This window comes from Lissotriton helveticus, chromosome 6 (assembly GCF_964261635.1).
Source record: "Lissotriton helveticus chromosome 6, aLisHel1.1, whole genome shotgun sequence".
Classification (NCBI taxonomy): Eukaryota; Metazoa; Chordata; class Amphibia; order Caudata; family Salamandridae; genus Lissotriton; species Lissotriton helveticus.
The window spans coordinates 1,963,654,092-1,963,672,225 of NC_136067.1; the positions used below are offsets into that span (position 1 = coordinate 1,963,654,092).

Genomic DNA, 18,134 nt, shown 5'->3' on the forward strand with positions numbered 1-18,134 from the left:
GAACAAGTGTAAAGCATTCAGTACCAAAACAACAAAATATGAAAGTCACACAGCATGAAAGAAATCCAACACCAAATGAACAAAATCCACTAGAGGGTTCAGGCGATATAGATTATTAGGTAAACCATAATTCATTGTTTTTAATAAAAGCATTTGTAACCGGAAATTCCCAGGCCTAGCATTTCCTGTGCTGCTGCATCGCTCTTGCTCCTGACTTCTTGTTTTTGACTCTATTTTTTGAATGCCTTCTTCTTTCCTTTACCTCATTCTCACTGCTTTCTCCTTGCATTTTCCCTGTTTTTTAGTACTTCTTGCTTTTCCTTTGTTCTCACTACTTACTCTTGGGTTTACCCACTGTTTTTGCGTGCGTTCTGCTTGCTTTTTCCCCAGTTTTTTTATGTGCCTTCTGCTTGCTTTTTTCCCCGTTTTTTGTGTGCCTTTTTCTTGCTTTTTCCTCATTTTTCCTGCTTCCTCCTTGCTTTCTTCCCCATTTTTTTGTGTGCTTTCTCCTTGCTTCTCCATCATTTTAATTGCTTTCTTCTTGTATTATCCCCCCGATTTGTTGTGTGGCTTCGTTTTGCTTTCACCTTCTTTTCACTGCTTTCTTTGTTTTTTGTGCAGTCGCCCCACACAACTCCAGAGCATCACCTCTTTTCTGGAATTCCGAGGGGCCCTCAGGATCTGGCTGCTTGAATGAGCCTCTGAGACCTGCAAGAACCTGGATATCCTGTTGGGTGATTAGCTACGCTTTTCAAAATCCTGATTCATTGAGAAACTTTGTAAAACTTTTATAAAGTTGAGTTCTGGTACTGCAGACTGCAGTCTTCTTTGAGTGACTGACTCCAGCATGAAGGAGGTCAGGTGCAGTAAGGATTTCTGGGACAGTTAAGTTGTCACTAAACCAGTAGTCTCAATTTCATTTCCAAGCTCTGTGGGAGACCCACCATAGACTTCAATGGAGTGGTCTTGAATCAAGGGATACTGGATGTTGAGGACACTGTGTGGTGGGGAAACTTTGATCACAGGGGTCAATGTCCCCCGAAGTCCTCTTGAGTCCCGCAAAAGTGCATTTGCCAATTGACTACTAGACTCCGGTCACAGCAAAACCAGCAGTTCTCTTTGGTGAAGGCTAGTGTCCGTCGTGAGTGATCAAAGTGCACTCCAATACCTCTCCCGTGTCTAGCAGACTCAGGTACAACTTTTGGATGTCAGAGTTCAGTCTCCTGGGGAGGCACTTTGGGGGTCAGTGGCGAACAAGCCCTTGTGCCCACCAACATGACCAAGGCAGCATCTTCTGCTTTTGAGGCCCTGGAGCTGTAACAGGAAACCAGCTAATTGACTCTTGGAGTTCACTCCTTCTGTCTAGGGCTCAGGAGAGCTTTTTCACAAGTCGTGCATCCCAGGCAGTCTTCTCTTTGCTTGTTTAAGGAGCAGCAGTTGCAGTCCATTCTTTGGTGCAGATCATAAGAATAGCAGGGCAGTCCTTCTTCGGTCATCCATCCAGTTCAGATGTGATCTCAGGTGAGGGTGCCTAATTTATGCCCAGAAAGTGCCCTTGGGGATGCAATAATTACTAGCTAATGGGATACTAGGTCCCTTCCCACTAATCATGACTTCCTGCAATGTGTGGCCACCAGCTATCCCAGATTGTGTGCTGTTCTGCTCACATCCAACATGGCTGAATCATTCTCTCCTCTCAGTGCCTGGAGCGTGGGAGCCCACCTTAGAGGTGTGAATACCCAAGGGCTTCATGTCCAATTTAGCAACTGGTTTCCCTTCTCTATCCCGACGACAGCCCTTTGTACATGACCAAAAGTGTAGCCCCTCTTGGGTGTTCCCCATTTGCCCTTCAAAGGTGGCTTCCCTATTGAAGCTTGCCTTCTGGGCTCACAGTCTGTGTGGCTTTGTGCCAGTGAGAGGTAACACCTCTTTCCACTGCAGGCATCTATTGTTTCTTTTAGTGGAAGTTTTTCACTCATTTCCCTAGGAGGGAAGAAGGGTGTCTGCTGGCCAGCATCTGCAAATGGCCACTGGAATACTAGGGCTACTGAGAGGCAACTTTCTTTCTTTCACAGTTGTGTTTGCTGAAATGTTATATTAATTATGACTTGGGCATCAAGTCAGATTTGATGTAGTAATTCTTCTGATACCTTGTAGTACCAACGTTAGTAGTCCCATTCAGAAGTTAGCACAGTTGAGTTGTCCATGCGTAAATCTGTACTTGCCAATGGGGCTACTAGCCATTCCACAGTGAAAAAACAAACTAGGTTTTTTACAGTTAGGGCATACAAAGATACATGTCCTACCTAATAATATACAGCACCCTGCCATAGGACTCAGTAGCCCTACTTTAGGGGTGACTTATGTATATTAGAAAGGGAGGTATGGATGTTGTCATTGGTTTGAATGGCAAAGTCGAGTTAGCAACATGCACATGCGCCCCGGCATGTACAGTTTACCCAGAGACTGCAATGAAGAGAAGAGGAGCTGCCTGGGGATGCCGCAGCCAGAGAAAGTGGTTTTTCTTTACTTTAAGGTATGTTTATGTAAGTTTTAATCAATTGTTCATGGGGGGTGGCGGCAGGGGCTGACCAACTCCGCTCTGCCGCAGAGTGTGTGGAGGTTTGCCTACTCTGCATTCTCCGTAGAACGCAGAATAGGCAAATCTCTGCACACTCCACGGGCAGAGCGGAGGTCTCCGCCTGGGGTTACCCAAAACATTATCCGACCACTCCCCTGTACTATTGTCATTAACACTACCCACTGACACCCCAGGACCATTTCAGTGGAGATTGCAGGCCTCAGCCCTCACCGATGCGGTTTTTAGAGGTTGGATAAGGACAGCTATTATAAGATACTTTGGGGAAAACGCAGGATCAGTGGGCTCAGTAAAAGTCCTATAGGAAGCCTTTAAAGCCACCATAAGTGGTGCAAGCATCGGTCTCAGAGCTGGCGTCTTTTTGTCACTAAGAGCTCCAATGACCCAACTAGAAAAGCTGCTCCGGACGTTTGAGAACAAAAAACAAAACGAGCACCAATATTGCCACCTAATTTCTACAGGGGCCAAGAGTTGACCACGCAACCTACTGATGTAAACACTAAGTCTCGAGACAAATATATTAGTCCAGAATGAATCAATTATTTTAATCTCATATTTTGTCAAAACATATTTAGGACAAATTCACAAAATTGAAAACATTGCTTACTTCTCTCCACATTTACTCACAACAACAATTCTTACATTCAATTCAATCATTCGACCATACAGACACATCATACATACATAGAATCAATTTACATCAATTATTACAAAAAAAAATTTACAACCATAATTACACAAAAACAGCATAGGAAATAAATGTCAGTTTTTCAAACAGTTTTGTTTTTAGAACGACATTCCTAATGCTGTATGAGAACGGTCTACGCGTTTCGAAAACCCTTAATTCAAGGGAATTCTCTTCAGGACCACGTAGCTGTGAATGACAAGACAGGCATGAGTCAGTCTAGTTAGAAGACCACTCTTGTATCACTTATAAGTAAAAGAAAGGGGAACCTAGTCCTACCTCAAAGGTGCTCGTTTTCTTTAAGTGTGGGCTCTGAAAAAACACACAAGAACAGCCCAACTTATTGTCAGATATCAACCAACTCTTCTATGTACAGATCTATTTACAAGCGAACTCTCAGAAAACATAAGTCAGATATACTCACAATCGCCGCTTTCAACCAGCTTATGTCTCATGGAGTGTGGAATATGAAGTCTGTGTGATAAAAAGTCGTGTGTCAGTAGAAGCGAACTATGGTTGCGGCAAAGTTAGGAGAAAAGAAAGGAAAAATGCCTTACTTGACAATGGCGTGTTGCTTGATCCAACCACAGGTATGGAAAGGCAGGCGAAGAAATTTGTGCCTATTGGGACCAAGAGCAATGGTGTTAGCTCGCAGGTAGTCATACCGCCCGCTGTCTCTAATTAATACAGACATATAGATCCTGGCAAAGATCTTAGCTTCTAGACTCCAGCTGCTGCTACAAGCTCTAGTACTGCCAGACCAGGCAAGCTTCATAGCCTCACTGTACACTACACATAACCTACGCACATTATTCGTGGTTATGCATCAGATAGACCCCTCAATATCTCCTGCGGCTATTTTCTTAGACGCCGCAAAGGCCTTTGATTCCATTCAATGGCCGTACATGTTCAAGGCCTTTGCCAGGATGGGAATGCTGCAGGCATTCTAGAACTGAATCCAATTATTATACACGAATCCGGTTGCCCCGGTCTGAGTTAATGGCGTCACATCAGAACCAGTGAACTTATAAAGAGGCACGCAACAGGGCTGCCCATTATCCTCGATCCTATTTGCTCTCGCGCTAGAACCCTGGCCTGCATTATACGACAAAAACACTTCTTCGCAGCCTTAGGTTTTGGGCTGCGACCTCTTGCGATCCCACTATATACAGATGATATGGTGTATATTAATTTTATTGCACAAGTTGCATGTGTACTGAGTAATGATTCACTTATTATTATTTTATTTATTAATGTCTCTTTAAGGAAAGATTGTTGGTTTGACATAGTTAGATTCTAGAATGTATATGTGTTGTCAGATGAAGCCTTGCTGTTGGATTGAACAGTTGCGGGTCTGCCTACTGGAATAAATATCCTTCCAGAAACTAAAAGAAGAATTGTGGATGTATTTGCTTCATTACTGAACCTTTCCACTTACTACATTTGGCGACGTTTTCTTGGGAATAATTTTTGGACTGTGGACCCACCGACCAATTTTACTGATTACGGACCTGTTGGATTTTAAAAGAAATCGGATATATATTTTTGGAAAGCCTTCCTCGTTTTTTGTATTTCTTCTACACTGCACCTAATTTTTGTGTATTTTTCAGACATTTTGTGGTTTGCCGAGCAGTGATCTCACCTCATCGAGTCTGGTTGAGTTGTTGTTCTTTGAATTGCCCTCCAACGCTCGTCGTTTCAGCTTCCAGCGCATGCAGTTTCCAGCGCATGCTCATTTGCCCGTCAATCCTCACTCTGCTTGGTTGCTCTTCGCGTCTGTATGACGTGTGACGCTTACGCTTCACGTAATGACGTCAGCACGTAGAGACCATTTTGAGTGATTGGGATCAGAATCACTCGCTTTCATTCGCTTCAAGTACAATTTCCAGACGCATCGCGTTTTATCGCGATTTATAGATTTTCATTATTTGGCTCTGTATTCTACTTTTCTTTGTTGTTTATTTACGTTTAATTAACATGGCTGAATCTAACAACAGCAGTATTGTAGCTCCTCCTTGTTTTCTCAAGGTTCCAGGTAAGCCTCCTACACCTTGGCATAAATGGCTGAGGGTTTTTACGAACTATTTAGAAGCTATTGATGGTTTTGAGTACTCACCTTCAAGAAAGAGGGCTATTTTATTTAATCACCTGGGGGATGCTGGACAACAACTGTTTGACAGTTTACCTGTAGTTCAAAATCCAAGCTCTGATGAGTCGTGGAATGTGTTTACTGAGGCTCTGGCTCGTTTTGGCAAACAATATAAGGATGAACCATCTATTATGGTTGAGCGTCACGTTTTTGTCAAACGTAAACAATCTTCGGATGAATGTATTGAGGATTATTTGGCTACCTTAAGAGTTCTTGCTTCTAAGTGTGAATATGGCACATATCTTGAGACTGCTTTATGGGATCAACTTGTTTTCAACTGCTTCAATAAAAAGATTCAGGAAAGGATTTTAACATGCAAGAACCCAACAATGGATGAAGTAATGGTTATTGCTAAGAGCATTGAATGTTCTGTTACCTCTTCTAAAATTTTGGCGGAGAGTACTTCTGCCACTCCTTCAACTAGTGTTATGTTGTTAACCTCCGATGATAATAATGACTACAATGTTAATGTTGTGAATACTCGTGTTAAAGATAAAAAGTGTGTTGAAAGGAAACCTAATATCTCTTGTTACAGGTGCGGTTCAAGATTCCACATGGGTAATAACCCAAATTGCCCAGCTATGGGAAAAAGATGTAACAATTGTAGGAAAATTGGCCATTTCTTTAATGTTTGCAAAGCACCCAAAAATAAGAGTAAAGTGAATTTAGTGTACTCTGAAGATGAGCTATGTCAGGCTTTGAATGTTTCTGCTTTATCTATTGAGATTAATTCCTTAGATGGTAACTCTGTCGAAGGACCCAATTGTAGTGTTTTAATTGGTCCAATTTCTCTTATTGCCATGGCAGATTCTGGCTCACGGATTACCATTTTAGATGAAATAACATTCTATAAGCTTTGGCCTAACACCAAACTGCTTTCAACTGAAGTTAATCCTAAAGCATTTGGTGGTTATGACATCATTATGCGTGGTTATTTTAATGACACTATTAACTTTAAAGGGAGAATCATTCACACTGAAGTTTATGTTGCTGTTAATGGCAGAGACATTCTAGGTTGACGAGACCAAGCCAGTTTAGGTATTTTACTCAAGCCTGGTCATCCTGAACCTGTGGTTCTCTGTGATTTTCCTGTAGGTGCTGTCATGGATCCTATTTTAGATGATCCTATTTTGAACAAACTGCTTAGCAATTACAAAAATGTTCTATGTGATGAAATAGGTTTAGTTAAAAATTTTCAACACACTATTAGACTTAAGGACAATGTTTCTCCTGTGGTTCAAAAAGTACGGCGGTACCTCTTTCAGTCAGGGATGATTTGAAAAAGCATCTTGATATGCTTTGTGCTCAGGACATTATTTGTCCTGTCGAATCTTCTGAGTGGGTTTCGGCTGCCGTTGTAGCACGAAAACATTCAGGAGATATTCGTCTATGCGCTAATTTAAGAGTTCTTAATCGCAACATTATTGTCGATGCTCATCCCCTTCCGAAAATTCATGATATGTTGGCAAAGATCGGTTGTAGTAAAAAAAATTCCACTATTGATTTGCGCTCAGCATATCATCAGATTCCTTTGTCACCTATTTCTCAACCTCTTACCACATTTGTTACTCCGTTTGGAGTTTATATGTACAAGAGGCTTCCTTTTGGTTTAGCTTCGGCAGCCAGTATATTTCAGAGGCTGATGGATAAAATGTTTGATAACTGTCCGGGTATTCAAGCTTTTCAGGACGATATTCTTGTCCACTCTGAAACTTAAGAATAACATTATCTTTTGCTTCAAAAAATCTTGAATATTCTACAAGATCAGGGTATGACTGTTAATCTAAAAAAGTGTAAATTTCTTGCTCAAAATGTGGACTGTTTGGGACACAATTTATCTGAGTTGGGCATCAAACCTAAGAATGCACTACTTGATGCTATAAAATACACTCCTCCTCCCACTGACAAGGATTCTTTAAGGGCTTTTCTTGGTTTGAGCGAATACTACACTCGATTTGTTCAGGGGTATGCTTTAGTTGTGCAACCTTTAAGGTCTTTGTTAAAGAAACATGCAAAGTTTGAGTGGTCTATTGATGTACAAAATGCTTTTGCTTCTGTTAAAAATGTAATAGTCAATGCTCCTGCCATCAGGCCTTTCACTTATGGAATCCAGAGCATTATTACAGTGGATGCTAGCGCAAAAGGCCTGGGTGCTGTTTTGAGTCAATTAGTTGGTGGTAAAGAATGCAACATTGCGTTTGCTTCTCGCACTCTGAGTTCAGCTGAATTAAATTATAGTACTATTGAACGTGAAGCGTTGGCTTGCACCTGGTCGGTAGAGAAATTTAGAACATATATTTGTGGTACTAAAATCTTGTTGTATACAGATCATAAACCTCTAATGTACATGCTTGGGGACAGTTGTTCAAATAGGGCATCTTCTTGTTTGATCAGACTTTTGGCCAGACTTCAGGAGTTTAATTTTGACATCAAATATATTCCTGGGGGTAGTAATGTCAGGGCTGACTGTTTGTCCCGTATTCCTCTTCCTAATGTTCAAGATTCTGGTAGTTTGAGTGATGAGGTTGAGTGTGTTTATGCTCTTGAAGATGTGGTTCAAAATTATAAAATCACTCAGGAAGATTGGGCTGACTACTTTGAGAAGGATGATTGTTTGCAGAATGTAAAAAAAAATTTGGTCAAAGGTTGGCCTAATGACAGAAATCTTTCTTTTGAGGAAAAGACTTTTGCTCAAAATGCTTCGGAATTGTCTTTCTCTTATGACATACTTTTGAGACAAGACAAATTTGTTCCTCCAAGAGGTTTAAGAGACACTATTATTGCTTTAGCTTATGAGGGGCATCCTGGGACTACTGCTACTGTTAACAAAATTAAACAAATGTATTGGTGGCCTGGGATTGATAACCAAGTGAAAACATATGTCCTGTTCAGTGGCCTAGTGGTGCTTGGAAAAAGATTGGTTTAGATTTTTCTGGACCATTTTCTACTCTGGATGTTGATAAAAGATATTTAATTGTGGCGGTGGACTATTTTTCCAAATGGATTTACTGTGCATTTGTTAGGAATGCTGATGCTAGCACTGTTATATTGTTTTTACAACGTTTGTTTTGTTCTGAAGGTACTCCTGAAGAGATTGTAACAGATAATGGTTCACATTTTGTTGCAGATGAGTTGGAAGTATTTTTGAATAGTTTGGATGTGAAGCATCTGTTGGTTCCTCTGTATAGTCCTGCCTCAAATGGTTTGATTGAAAGAGCTAATCGTTTACTTAAAGATGGGGTACAAACTGCAGTTGCTAGTGGCTTGAAAGTTTTTTCTTTTATAGTCCAGAAAGTTTGGAATTACAATATAACTCCACACAGCACTACTGGAGTTGCTCCTTTTATTTTGTTGAGAGGTCGCATGCCCTCTTCAAAGCTTAGTCCTAATTGGTTGCTTGAAAAGTTCAGTCAAGCTCCTGTTAATTTATTGAAAATTAGGGATCATGTGAAACATAAACAGGAGTTGAACAAGGATAATTATGACAAACGTATGCATTTTTCAGAAAAAATATTGTCTCCTGGTGATTGGGTTATAATTAGGAAGCCAATTAAAGTATCCAAAGGTCAATCTAAATGTTCTGCTCCTGTCCAGGTTGTCAACGTTTCTCGTATGGCTGTTTTATTACAAGAGAGGGGATGGTGGAATATTAATGCTGTGGTTAAAATAACTGCAGAACAAGCTGATATCATTATAAAGAAAAAAAGTAATGTCATGGCAAATGATCATTCTGGTTCAGATTGGTTTGGAGTTTGTGATAATATCAATGGGTCCAACAGTACTTCTGCCATTCATGCTACTGTTTCTTCTCACTCTTCTGTACAAACAGGGGGGGGGATTCTAAGTTTGTGAATCATCATGTTGGTTCACAAGCGGTTTGTTCCAGTTCAGGGGGTGGTGATAATACCTCTGGAATTAATAGAGGTTCAAGTGGAAGAGTTAGATGAGTACCTTTGCGTTTCCGTGATTTTGTTATGCACTAATGTACTTTGTTTTTAGTCTTTTCTGTTATATAAAATATATAAGTTTATATATGTTAGATGCTTTTCTCTCTTATTAGAAGGGGGATGTGTGTAGTGAGTAATGATTCACTTATTAATATTTTATTTATTAATGTCTCTTTAAGGAAATGTACAGATTCTGTCTGTCCAGACTGTTTTGGGAATTCAGCCATATTTGTCTTATTATCTAACTAACCATGAAAAGTATGTTTTGACTAGGTTTGTTTTGACTCCTTTTTTCGCCTAGTTACTTTTCCAACAGCAAAGGACTGGTCGCATACCCTTATGAAATGCCCTTGCGATGGTATATCATCACAATCAACAATCCATGTAATTCGGTTTTGCAGATACTAAGATACACCTCGCAAGCGCTGGATCATTCCTTTGCTTCGGAAATTGGGATTAAGAACTTGTCGGCCTGCTTATTTAGCTTTGCAGTTTCTGGATTCCCAACATACTGCTAAATGCATAGCTTGCTTCTTAAAGTCATGTCTTAAAATTCGTTGTAATCTTTGAAGTATTTTGCACTATCTAAATGAATTGTTTATAATTATGGTTCTTATGTTTACTGTTTTCAATGTAACATACATTGACTTTTTATATGTATTGTTATATTATATTTGTGTACTTTTATGGCTACATGATTTGTAACCGAATAAAAGTTTATGAACCGAACCTTTAAGGAAAGATTGTTTTTCTTTCAATTGGTTTGACATAGTTAGATTCTAGAATGTATATGTGTTGTCAGATGAAGCCTTGCTGTTGGATTGAACAGTCGTGGGTCTGCCTACTGGAATAAATATCCTTCCAGAAACTAAAAGAAGAATTGTGGATGTATTTGCTTCATTACTGAACCTTTCCACTTACTACAGCATGATGCGTACCTGACACCCCTTAATGCAATTCTAGTGCATGAGCGTAAAATAAGAAACCTCAAAACTGCAAGCCCGCTAGAGAGCACAATTAGAGCATGGCACACACTTGAATCATGTGCAAACAAGATCCCAGACTATGTAGATAAATTACCCTTGCTTTATCACCCCTCAATCTCTGTCTCCGGTGAAACAGGGGTGCTGACAGTACTACAAGAAGCTGGGGTCCGTACCTTGGGAGATGCTTTCCCAGCAGGCAAGTTCATCTTGCTGGACGAGTTTATCAGTAGCCGAAGCGGCACCTTGATGCAGAAACGTTTGTATCACAGATTGAGGTCAGCGCTGAAAGCACTATACCCCTGTTTCCGGTGGATGCCGCCCGAACTGATGTCACTGCGAGCTATGTTAGTGAGCATCGACACGAAAAACCTTATAACTAAGTTACATAAAACAGCCCAGAAGGAAAACAAAGCTCCAACTGATACTGCCAGAGAGAAATGAAACACAGCCTATAGATACACTCATCACGCCAGAGGTCTGGGAGCCATGTTGTAGGCTGCTAGATAAACTCACTTCCAACTGCAATCTAAAAATTATTCGCTTTGAATACCCTCAGCTGGCATAATATACCCCCCAGCAGTCATATAAATATGGGATAGGCCAAGACTCGAAATGTAAAAGATGCGGGGCAGATGAGGCAGATTTTCTCCACCTCGCATGGATCTGTGCCAAATCGCGGCATATTGGAAACAGAAAACGCGATGCAATGTCCGAGATGGTGGGTATCAGAATTCAATGGTCCCCAGAGATCTGTTTGCTGGGCCTCCTTAAATCCACACCTAGCGCCAACACAAATGCATTGCCGTAACTCTGCTGTTGGTCAAACGTAGAATATCTACATGTTGGGGTGGGAAAAGGGTACCAAACCAATCAGAATGCTTGCAAGATTTGGCTTACTGTAAGGTACAGCTCGCTAAATACGCAGAAGAATTGCCCAAAGCATCAAGACCGAAAGACTTCTTGGCCCCCTATGTATCATATTTATTAAGCGCAAACAGGGAAACAAACGATCAACCGTAATGCAAACTCCCAGTTATGGGGAGGAGCTCAATACTGACGGGAAGGTGTGCAAGATGCATGCTAAGGTCTAGGTGGAAGGAAGACAGTCTAACTATGTACTCGGAATAGAAGGTGACTAGTTCTTTGTTGATGTTCCAGTTAAATGTGAACATGATAGATTGTATTGCGCAACAGATACATGTGTACAATACAGATAATATATGAACACTGCGATGTACACCGAGCTGTAATCTAACGTGTTATATACAATTTCAATTAAAAAAAAACAATGCTTCCCTTCGTAGTGCTCCATGAAGGCTACATTTCAAGCTATGCAAAGAAGTGGCCCTATTTGTTGGTGTCAGGTGCCCCCTGCAGAACGGCTCTGGGCATTCAGGTACTTGCTACTGGGTTGGCAACCGCTTCTGCTGCTCTCCGTGTTACTTTTGCACTATGTCTCTCGCATTTCCTCTAGCAACAGCAGCACAGCCGCATGGACCGCATCTTTCCCTGGTACTGCGGTACTGCGACCCCCAACACCTCCACTGAGTAGGGTGACCAACTGGCATTGTTGCAAATTCAGGACGGTGAGAGTAAAAATTCAGGACTAAGGGTCAAAATTCAGGACACAAATTCAGGACAGGAGGTCAAAATTCAGGGCAAAACTTCAGGACAATTGGATAAGTTTTACAGACACATCAGAGGTCGCCCAATAGTATATAAGTAAGCCCAGCCGTAGCCAAACCTATTCAACCATTTGCAAACCTATCCATCATGTATCCTTCCATCTATCATTTCACTCATTCTTCCCTTTATCCATCCTTTCACTCATCCATCCATTATCCACCCTTTCACCCTATCCATCTGTACACTCATCCATCCACTCTTCTACCCATTCACTCATCCATCCAGCCATTTACCCTTTCGCCCATCCAGCCATCCTTTCCCTTACTCATCCATCCACCCAGTCACTCATCCTTCCACCCACCCACCCTTTCAGTCATCCATCATCCTCTCTTTCTCTCTCCATCGACCCTTTCCTTAGCAATCCTTCTTTCCATCCATCCACACACCCTTCCATCTACTCATCCACTCATGAATCCATCCATTGACCCTATCACTCATCCATCCTTTCTCTCATCCATTTATCCTTTCACTCCTTCACTCATCTATTCATCCCTTTGTCCATCTACCCTCCCTTTCACTCACTCATCCATCCATCCATTCACCCTTGCACTTATCAATTCATCAATCCATCCATCATTTCACTCATCCATCCACCCACTCACTCATCATCTACCTTTTCACTCATCCATCCTTTCACTCATCCATCCACCATTTTACCCATCCAGCTACCTTTCCACCCATACATCCAGCTATTTAACTTTTCTATCTTCCATCCTTCCACTCACTCACTCATCAATCCATCCATCCTCTCTCATTATCCATCTATTCAATCTTTCATTCATCCCTTCACTTACTCAATCAGGATCCACCACAGGAGGGGGACAGGGGCCATCACAGGCGGGGGGACAGGATCCACCACAGGGGGGGACAGGAGCCATCACAGGCAGGGGGACAGGATCCACCACAGGGGGGGACAGGAACCATCACAGGAGGCGGGGGGACAGGAGCCATCACTGGGGGTGGGGGGGGGCAGGAGCCATCACAGGAGGGGGAACAGGATCCACCTGGGTGGGCATAGGGGTGGGCATGCAGTATTCTAGTATCCTCTTGGTCTCTTCCAGGGTGGGGTAGGCCCCCTCCTGGACAAGACAACACGAAGACAGTCTCTCTTTCCAAAATGTTAGTTTTGCCATCTCCCACTGTGATGTACAGTACTTAAAGGAGATACTCCAAGAGAACTGATTGTCCTCCATACTTTGTTAATCCGTGTGGGTGCGATTGTGTCATTTCGTTATTTTATTACATAATAGACTGCATATTTGAAGAACCGAGGTTTGTTTATAATTTAGTGACCGCAATTTAGCTCTGTGAAGAGAACCACGTGCTGCCTCGGTGTAATCAGGGTTGGTGCTAGGATGTTGGGGGCCCTGGGCGGAAAAGGGAATGTGTAAAGCCCCTCTAAATTGCGGAGACATAGCGCATTCAGGGCTGATTGCATCTGAATAGATGCTCCTGAAGCTGCAGCTCCCCCTCTCAGTCACATTCAAGCACCTCTTAACAGCTCATCAAGGGCTGGAGGTGTGAGGGTTGCCCTCCTGCTGTGCCTCTCCAATGCTGCTGGGTATGTGAGCTTTGGAACTGCATCAGAGTCTGTTACACACGACCTCAGCATCGGAGTCAAGAAGGGAGGTGGGTGGAAGCTGTGCTAGCTTTATGGTAATGCGACAGTGCCCGGTTAAAATTACAGACAAATGGCGTCCGTTAAAGAATCCTTCACGGACAACGGGCGCACAGCCGAAATGACGGACTGTCCGTGAAATGTACTGACGGTTGGTCACCCTACCACTGAGCCTAGTCTAGACAACAAGTACTGGAATCCTCTCAGCCCTCTGGTGCTGTGCTTCTTCCTGTGAGTATGTGGGAGGAGGGATTCTGATGCAGAGATGCTAGGAAAAGGAGAAGGGGGCAGCGAACTTGAAGGAAAGGTATGGGTGTTTGAGCTAGAAGCCTGTGCGCATGTTTGGTAGTACCAGCTCTTGGATGTTTAAATGGGCGAAAGCCCTTGCATCGCCGTGGTTGCTCCTGCTTGGCCATTTCATTAATACTCCTTATCCTGACCCCAGGGGAAGTGGCAATTTAGAGATCATTGAAGGTGCTATTTGACTTTTGTGAGGCTTAAAGCACAGGACGGATGGTCTGGCCCAGATTTAGAGCTCATTTCTAGCCCTATTTTGCCAGGTCTTCAGTCCTGTACTGTTCTCTTAAAGCTATTGTTATCAGATCCTTTAGTCTAATTGGTACAGTGGAAGCAAAGAAGGACTGATACTGATCAGTGAACAAGTTGTAAAAAAAAGAAGTGGGAGAACTAACTAAGTTGCGCAGTATGCAAGTGACATCATGCCACGTGACATTGCACTCGGCAGCACAGGAAGTGATATCACAACCCATGACCTCACACACAGTGACGTCACAAAAGTGACATCAGATCTCAACACCTCAGACATATGTTTAGCAGGTCTCTCATTAGTATATTTAACCACATTAAGAAATTTAACAAATGCGATTTTGCATCAGGGTTATGCCAAACAATGCAACCTGACACAAAATTTGGGCCTCAACTTATACATTTATTCAAAAAGAAAAAAAAAACCTCTGCCACAAAGAAATTGGCAACAAGGAGAAGCCTGGCAGAAATCTGTTCTGCTTCATTTGTTACAAAGTCTGCATTTTAAAATATCTCTGGGACTAAGACATCTGCTGCAGAGATCTTTGTGCCAAGTAAACTGCAGTTAAGAAAAATAATGGTAAGGTAACTCTGGAGGGTAAAACATGTGCTAGTTGGATATATATTTTGTCTAGATCCTGTTCTGAGTCAAAGTAGTATAGATTGTTAATGTGTCTCCTGTCACCTGCAAAGGTAAGTGGGTTACTGTTTTGACCCTGAAATCCTTTTGTTACATGCAGTTCATAAAATGTCATGCTTCTAATATAGCACTGTGAGCTGTGGAGGAGATGTGACTCATACACTTTGTAATACTCACTGTCATATGTAACGCATTCTAAACATTGATTTACACACGCATATAAGTTATTGTCAATGTACAATGTGGGACTAGTAGTTGTATAGAAGAAATAAAACAAAATACAATTTTAATTATTTGTGTAAATACTGGGACAGGCCAACACATCTGACATTCTTACAGTGCACATATATCTCTTACATAGAGGGACTGATCAAAGTCTAAACCATGTCTTGTACGTGTGAAGTGAAAACATGCTGTGTGCCTTGCATTTGCATGTAAGTGTGAGTCTCCAGGCAGCTCCCAGCCAGGATACTCAAACAAAAGGAGGCCTGATGGCACCTTAACTTCGCCCTTTGTTATGGGCCTATCTGGAATTTCAAATAACAAAGCCCCCTCGCTGCCTCTATGTTGTTGTTCAAAAAACAAAAGCAGACAAGGTGCTTACAATAGCTTCAAGATGGCCACAAGCAGAATGGTATAGTGCTGTTGACATGTTTCCGATCGACTTCAACGTCAACCGTCTTGCCGACCATCCCCCATTCTCTCCAACAACACTGCTTGCTCGCCTCTATCTCTCTGAGGTCACTACTTGTTTTAAAGTACATGTGTAAAGCGCGAAGTAGTTATCGTAGCGCTTTGCATGAACATCAGTTGCATTACACAAGGTCAGGAGAAGTGTGGCTCACTGGTTAGAGGAGGCAGACCCGGACGCTGAAATCAGGCCCAGGACCAGGGTTCAATTCCCGACGCGGCAGGGTCTTGAGCCCAAAATGTCCACGGACTCGGTAATTCTCGCGTCGGTGCCTACTCGAATCACAGGTTCACACTCTGCAACTCTGGGCAATAGCTTGCTTAATCTCCACAACGGCCCCCTGCGGCGGGATGCCTGGCTTTCACCTTGGGGATACCCAGTAGGGGCTATCTCACAGGGAAAAACCAGGATGGGTTCCCAATGCAAAGCGCTTTGAGACCTGGCGGTGATATTGCGCTATATAAAAACCCATCCATCCATCCATCCATCCATTTATTTTGAACGCACAGGGAGATAAAGTGTTTTTTTTGTTGGGTGAGGTGGCCCACTTCGGTGTAATTTCATACTCTGCACTCGCATATTCAAAAAAAATTGCATTAGTCCAGCTGACAGTATCAGCGACGTTGGTGTCAGCCATGCTGGCATTCTTATAGGGAAGGACGTTGCTTGTTAATTACACATGTTCAATTATTTTTGTATATGCATGTGCTCCTCTCTAGGGTGCTGCACATAAGCGCGCCACCCGTTCAAAATTTGGGAAACCCATCTAGCGTAGGTAACCTGCCCCAATCCCCGTGCTTACCGCCTTTCATTCCAGGAATATTGTATCCTTTCTGTGAAGCAGATTTAAACCAGTTACAAATTGCAGCTTTTAATTGCCTCTCCCAACCCAATACTACCATAAGTTAGAAACCTAGGCAACCGCTTTTTGCAGATAGTTTCTTATTAGGTCGAGCCTAGAGTCAGCGCGCCTGCGCTGCTCTGAGAGACTTTATGTATCCACCGCCATTTGCTCTCTGCTGTGCCTTTGTGAATTGCAGACCCCCTATTGGTGGACTGCTTTCCAAAGTCCAACCCTTTGGTGCTTGGTTGATCCCCAGGTTATTTCACTACGCCAAAGATTTTGTTGCCCATCCACCGATTCAAAGGCATCTTTCTGTTAGAGAGTGTGATGTCCCCTCCTCTCTCCTCACTGCACGTGCTGTCTTTCACCATTGCTGTAATTAGTAGAGCTTAAACGATTCCAAGGACTTTGGTTCTCATTTAGACAGGCTAATCCATTTGCCTTTAACAAATATGTAGTGCCATTTAGAACGCCAAAAGCTCAAATTTTTTCAAAACGCTCTTCCTATCCTAGCACATGGGGGCAGGTCCCCAGGAGCCGGCAATGGTAGCACTTTCTCTGAATTAGTGCCCAGAGAGGGTCCCATAGACCGTTGCTCATCTCCACAGACTGACCACAGATATGTGACCCACCCAGGCTCAAATACTCCGAAAGTTGAATAACGGGGCAGGAGCAGGGCAGGCTGTTGTTGATGGCACGCAGGGCCTCCCGCATTGCAGCTACTGCTCTACTATGAGTAAAAGAAAGGTGACACCAGGACTGTCTCCGAGGCTTGTGCTACTGTATTAGCTCACTCAGGGCCTGCATCGAAGTGACGAAAGATGGGTACGTCTCATCGTGGAACTGTTCCGTGCACACAACTAGTTCATGGTCTTTAGCTTTATCCACCAGCTAAACTTATTTTACCTGTTTCTTTTCCAGGTTCAATTAAACTAACTCTGTCTGCCTCCATTGTCCACGCTAGAGTTTTTTTTATTTGACTGATTTTTGTATGAGAAATTTTCCAATGATGCTGTTGAAGGAATTGCTATGTTTATAGGCCCACCTGGTTGAAAAAAAACAAAGCGCTGAAGGTGAAAAGTGATTGCACGAATAAATAGATTCTGGGAGCCCACTTTATATTTTTTCAGTGGAATATACCAGAAATAGTTCGATATTTGGAAACCTGTGTAACTGCTTTTATATTGGAACTACTGTCTGTAAAGCAAGCTGGGCGTACAGCTCACAGTATTTACTAAGAGTTCTACACTAGCCCTAACAGTATAGGTTATGTGTTAATAAATGATACATAGACTTTATGACATCTTATACATTGGGATGCCAGGGCGAAATGACAGCGGCGAGGAGAACGTGCCACAAGATATCACCTGAGGTAAGGGGTCACCCAGCGGGCAATGCAAGGGTAACGCAGGCCAGAAGCAGCCCAAGAGACAGTCTAAGTAGTCTCTATGCTTAAACCTTAACTCTGGATATCGCGGGTCATGCACACTTTTGTGATCGTGATCTGATTCCCTGTGCCGCCAGTGGTGAGTATTGGCTGCAAGGAAGCCATAAGGGGGAGGGAGGTCTTCTTACTGGCAGATATTCTGGATGTGGGGTTTGGTGTTGTTGTGATAGACCTGTTGCGAGAGGACTTTGGAGGGCGATCATTTAAGACCTCTTGTATAGAGTTTAGTATTGTTAGACCTGGCATCCTTGGCGTGGTTTCCCCCTATCTTTTTGCCTCTACCTCCTGTATTTTTG

At 42.6% G+C, this 18,134-nt stretch overlaps 1 protein-coding gene and 1 long non-coding RNA gene across 2 annotated transcripts in view; both read right to left on the bottom strand.

The window, feature by feature from the left end:
- The window catches only part of LOC144763938 (fucolectin-1-like), a 95,690-nt gene that overhangs the window by 36,283 nt on the left and 41,273 nt on the right, over window positions 1-18,134 (bottom strand). The gene's annotated exons all lie outside the window — the stretch shown is intronic.
- LOC144761989 (uncharacterized) lies at window positions 3,190-3,906 on the bottom strand. Its single transcript, XR_013595994.1, has 4 exons — window positions 3,842-3,906; window positions 3,709-3,758; window positions 3,564-3,596; window positions 3,190-3,473 (listed from the first exon to the last, which is right to left on the bottom strand). It is a non-coding gene; the product is annotated as an uncharacterized LOC144761989 (long non-coding RNA).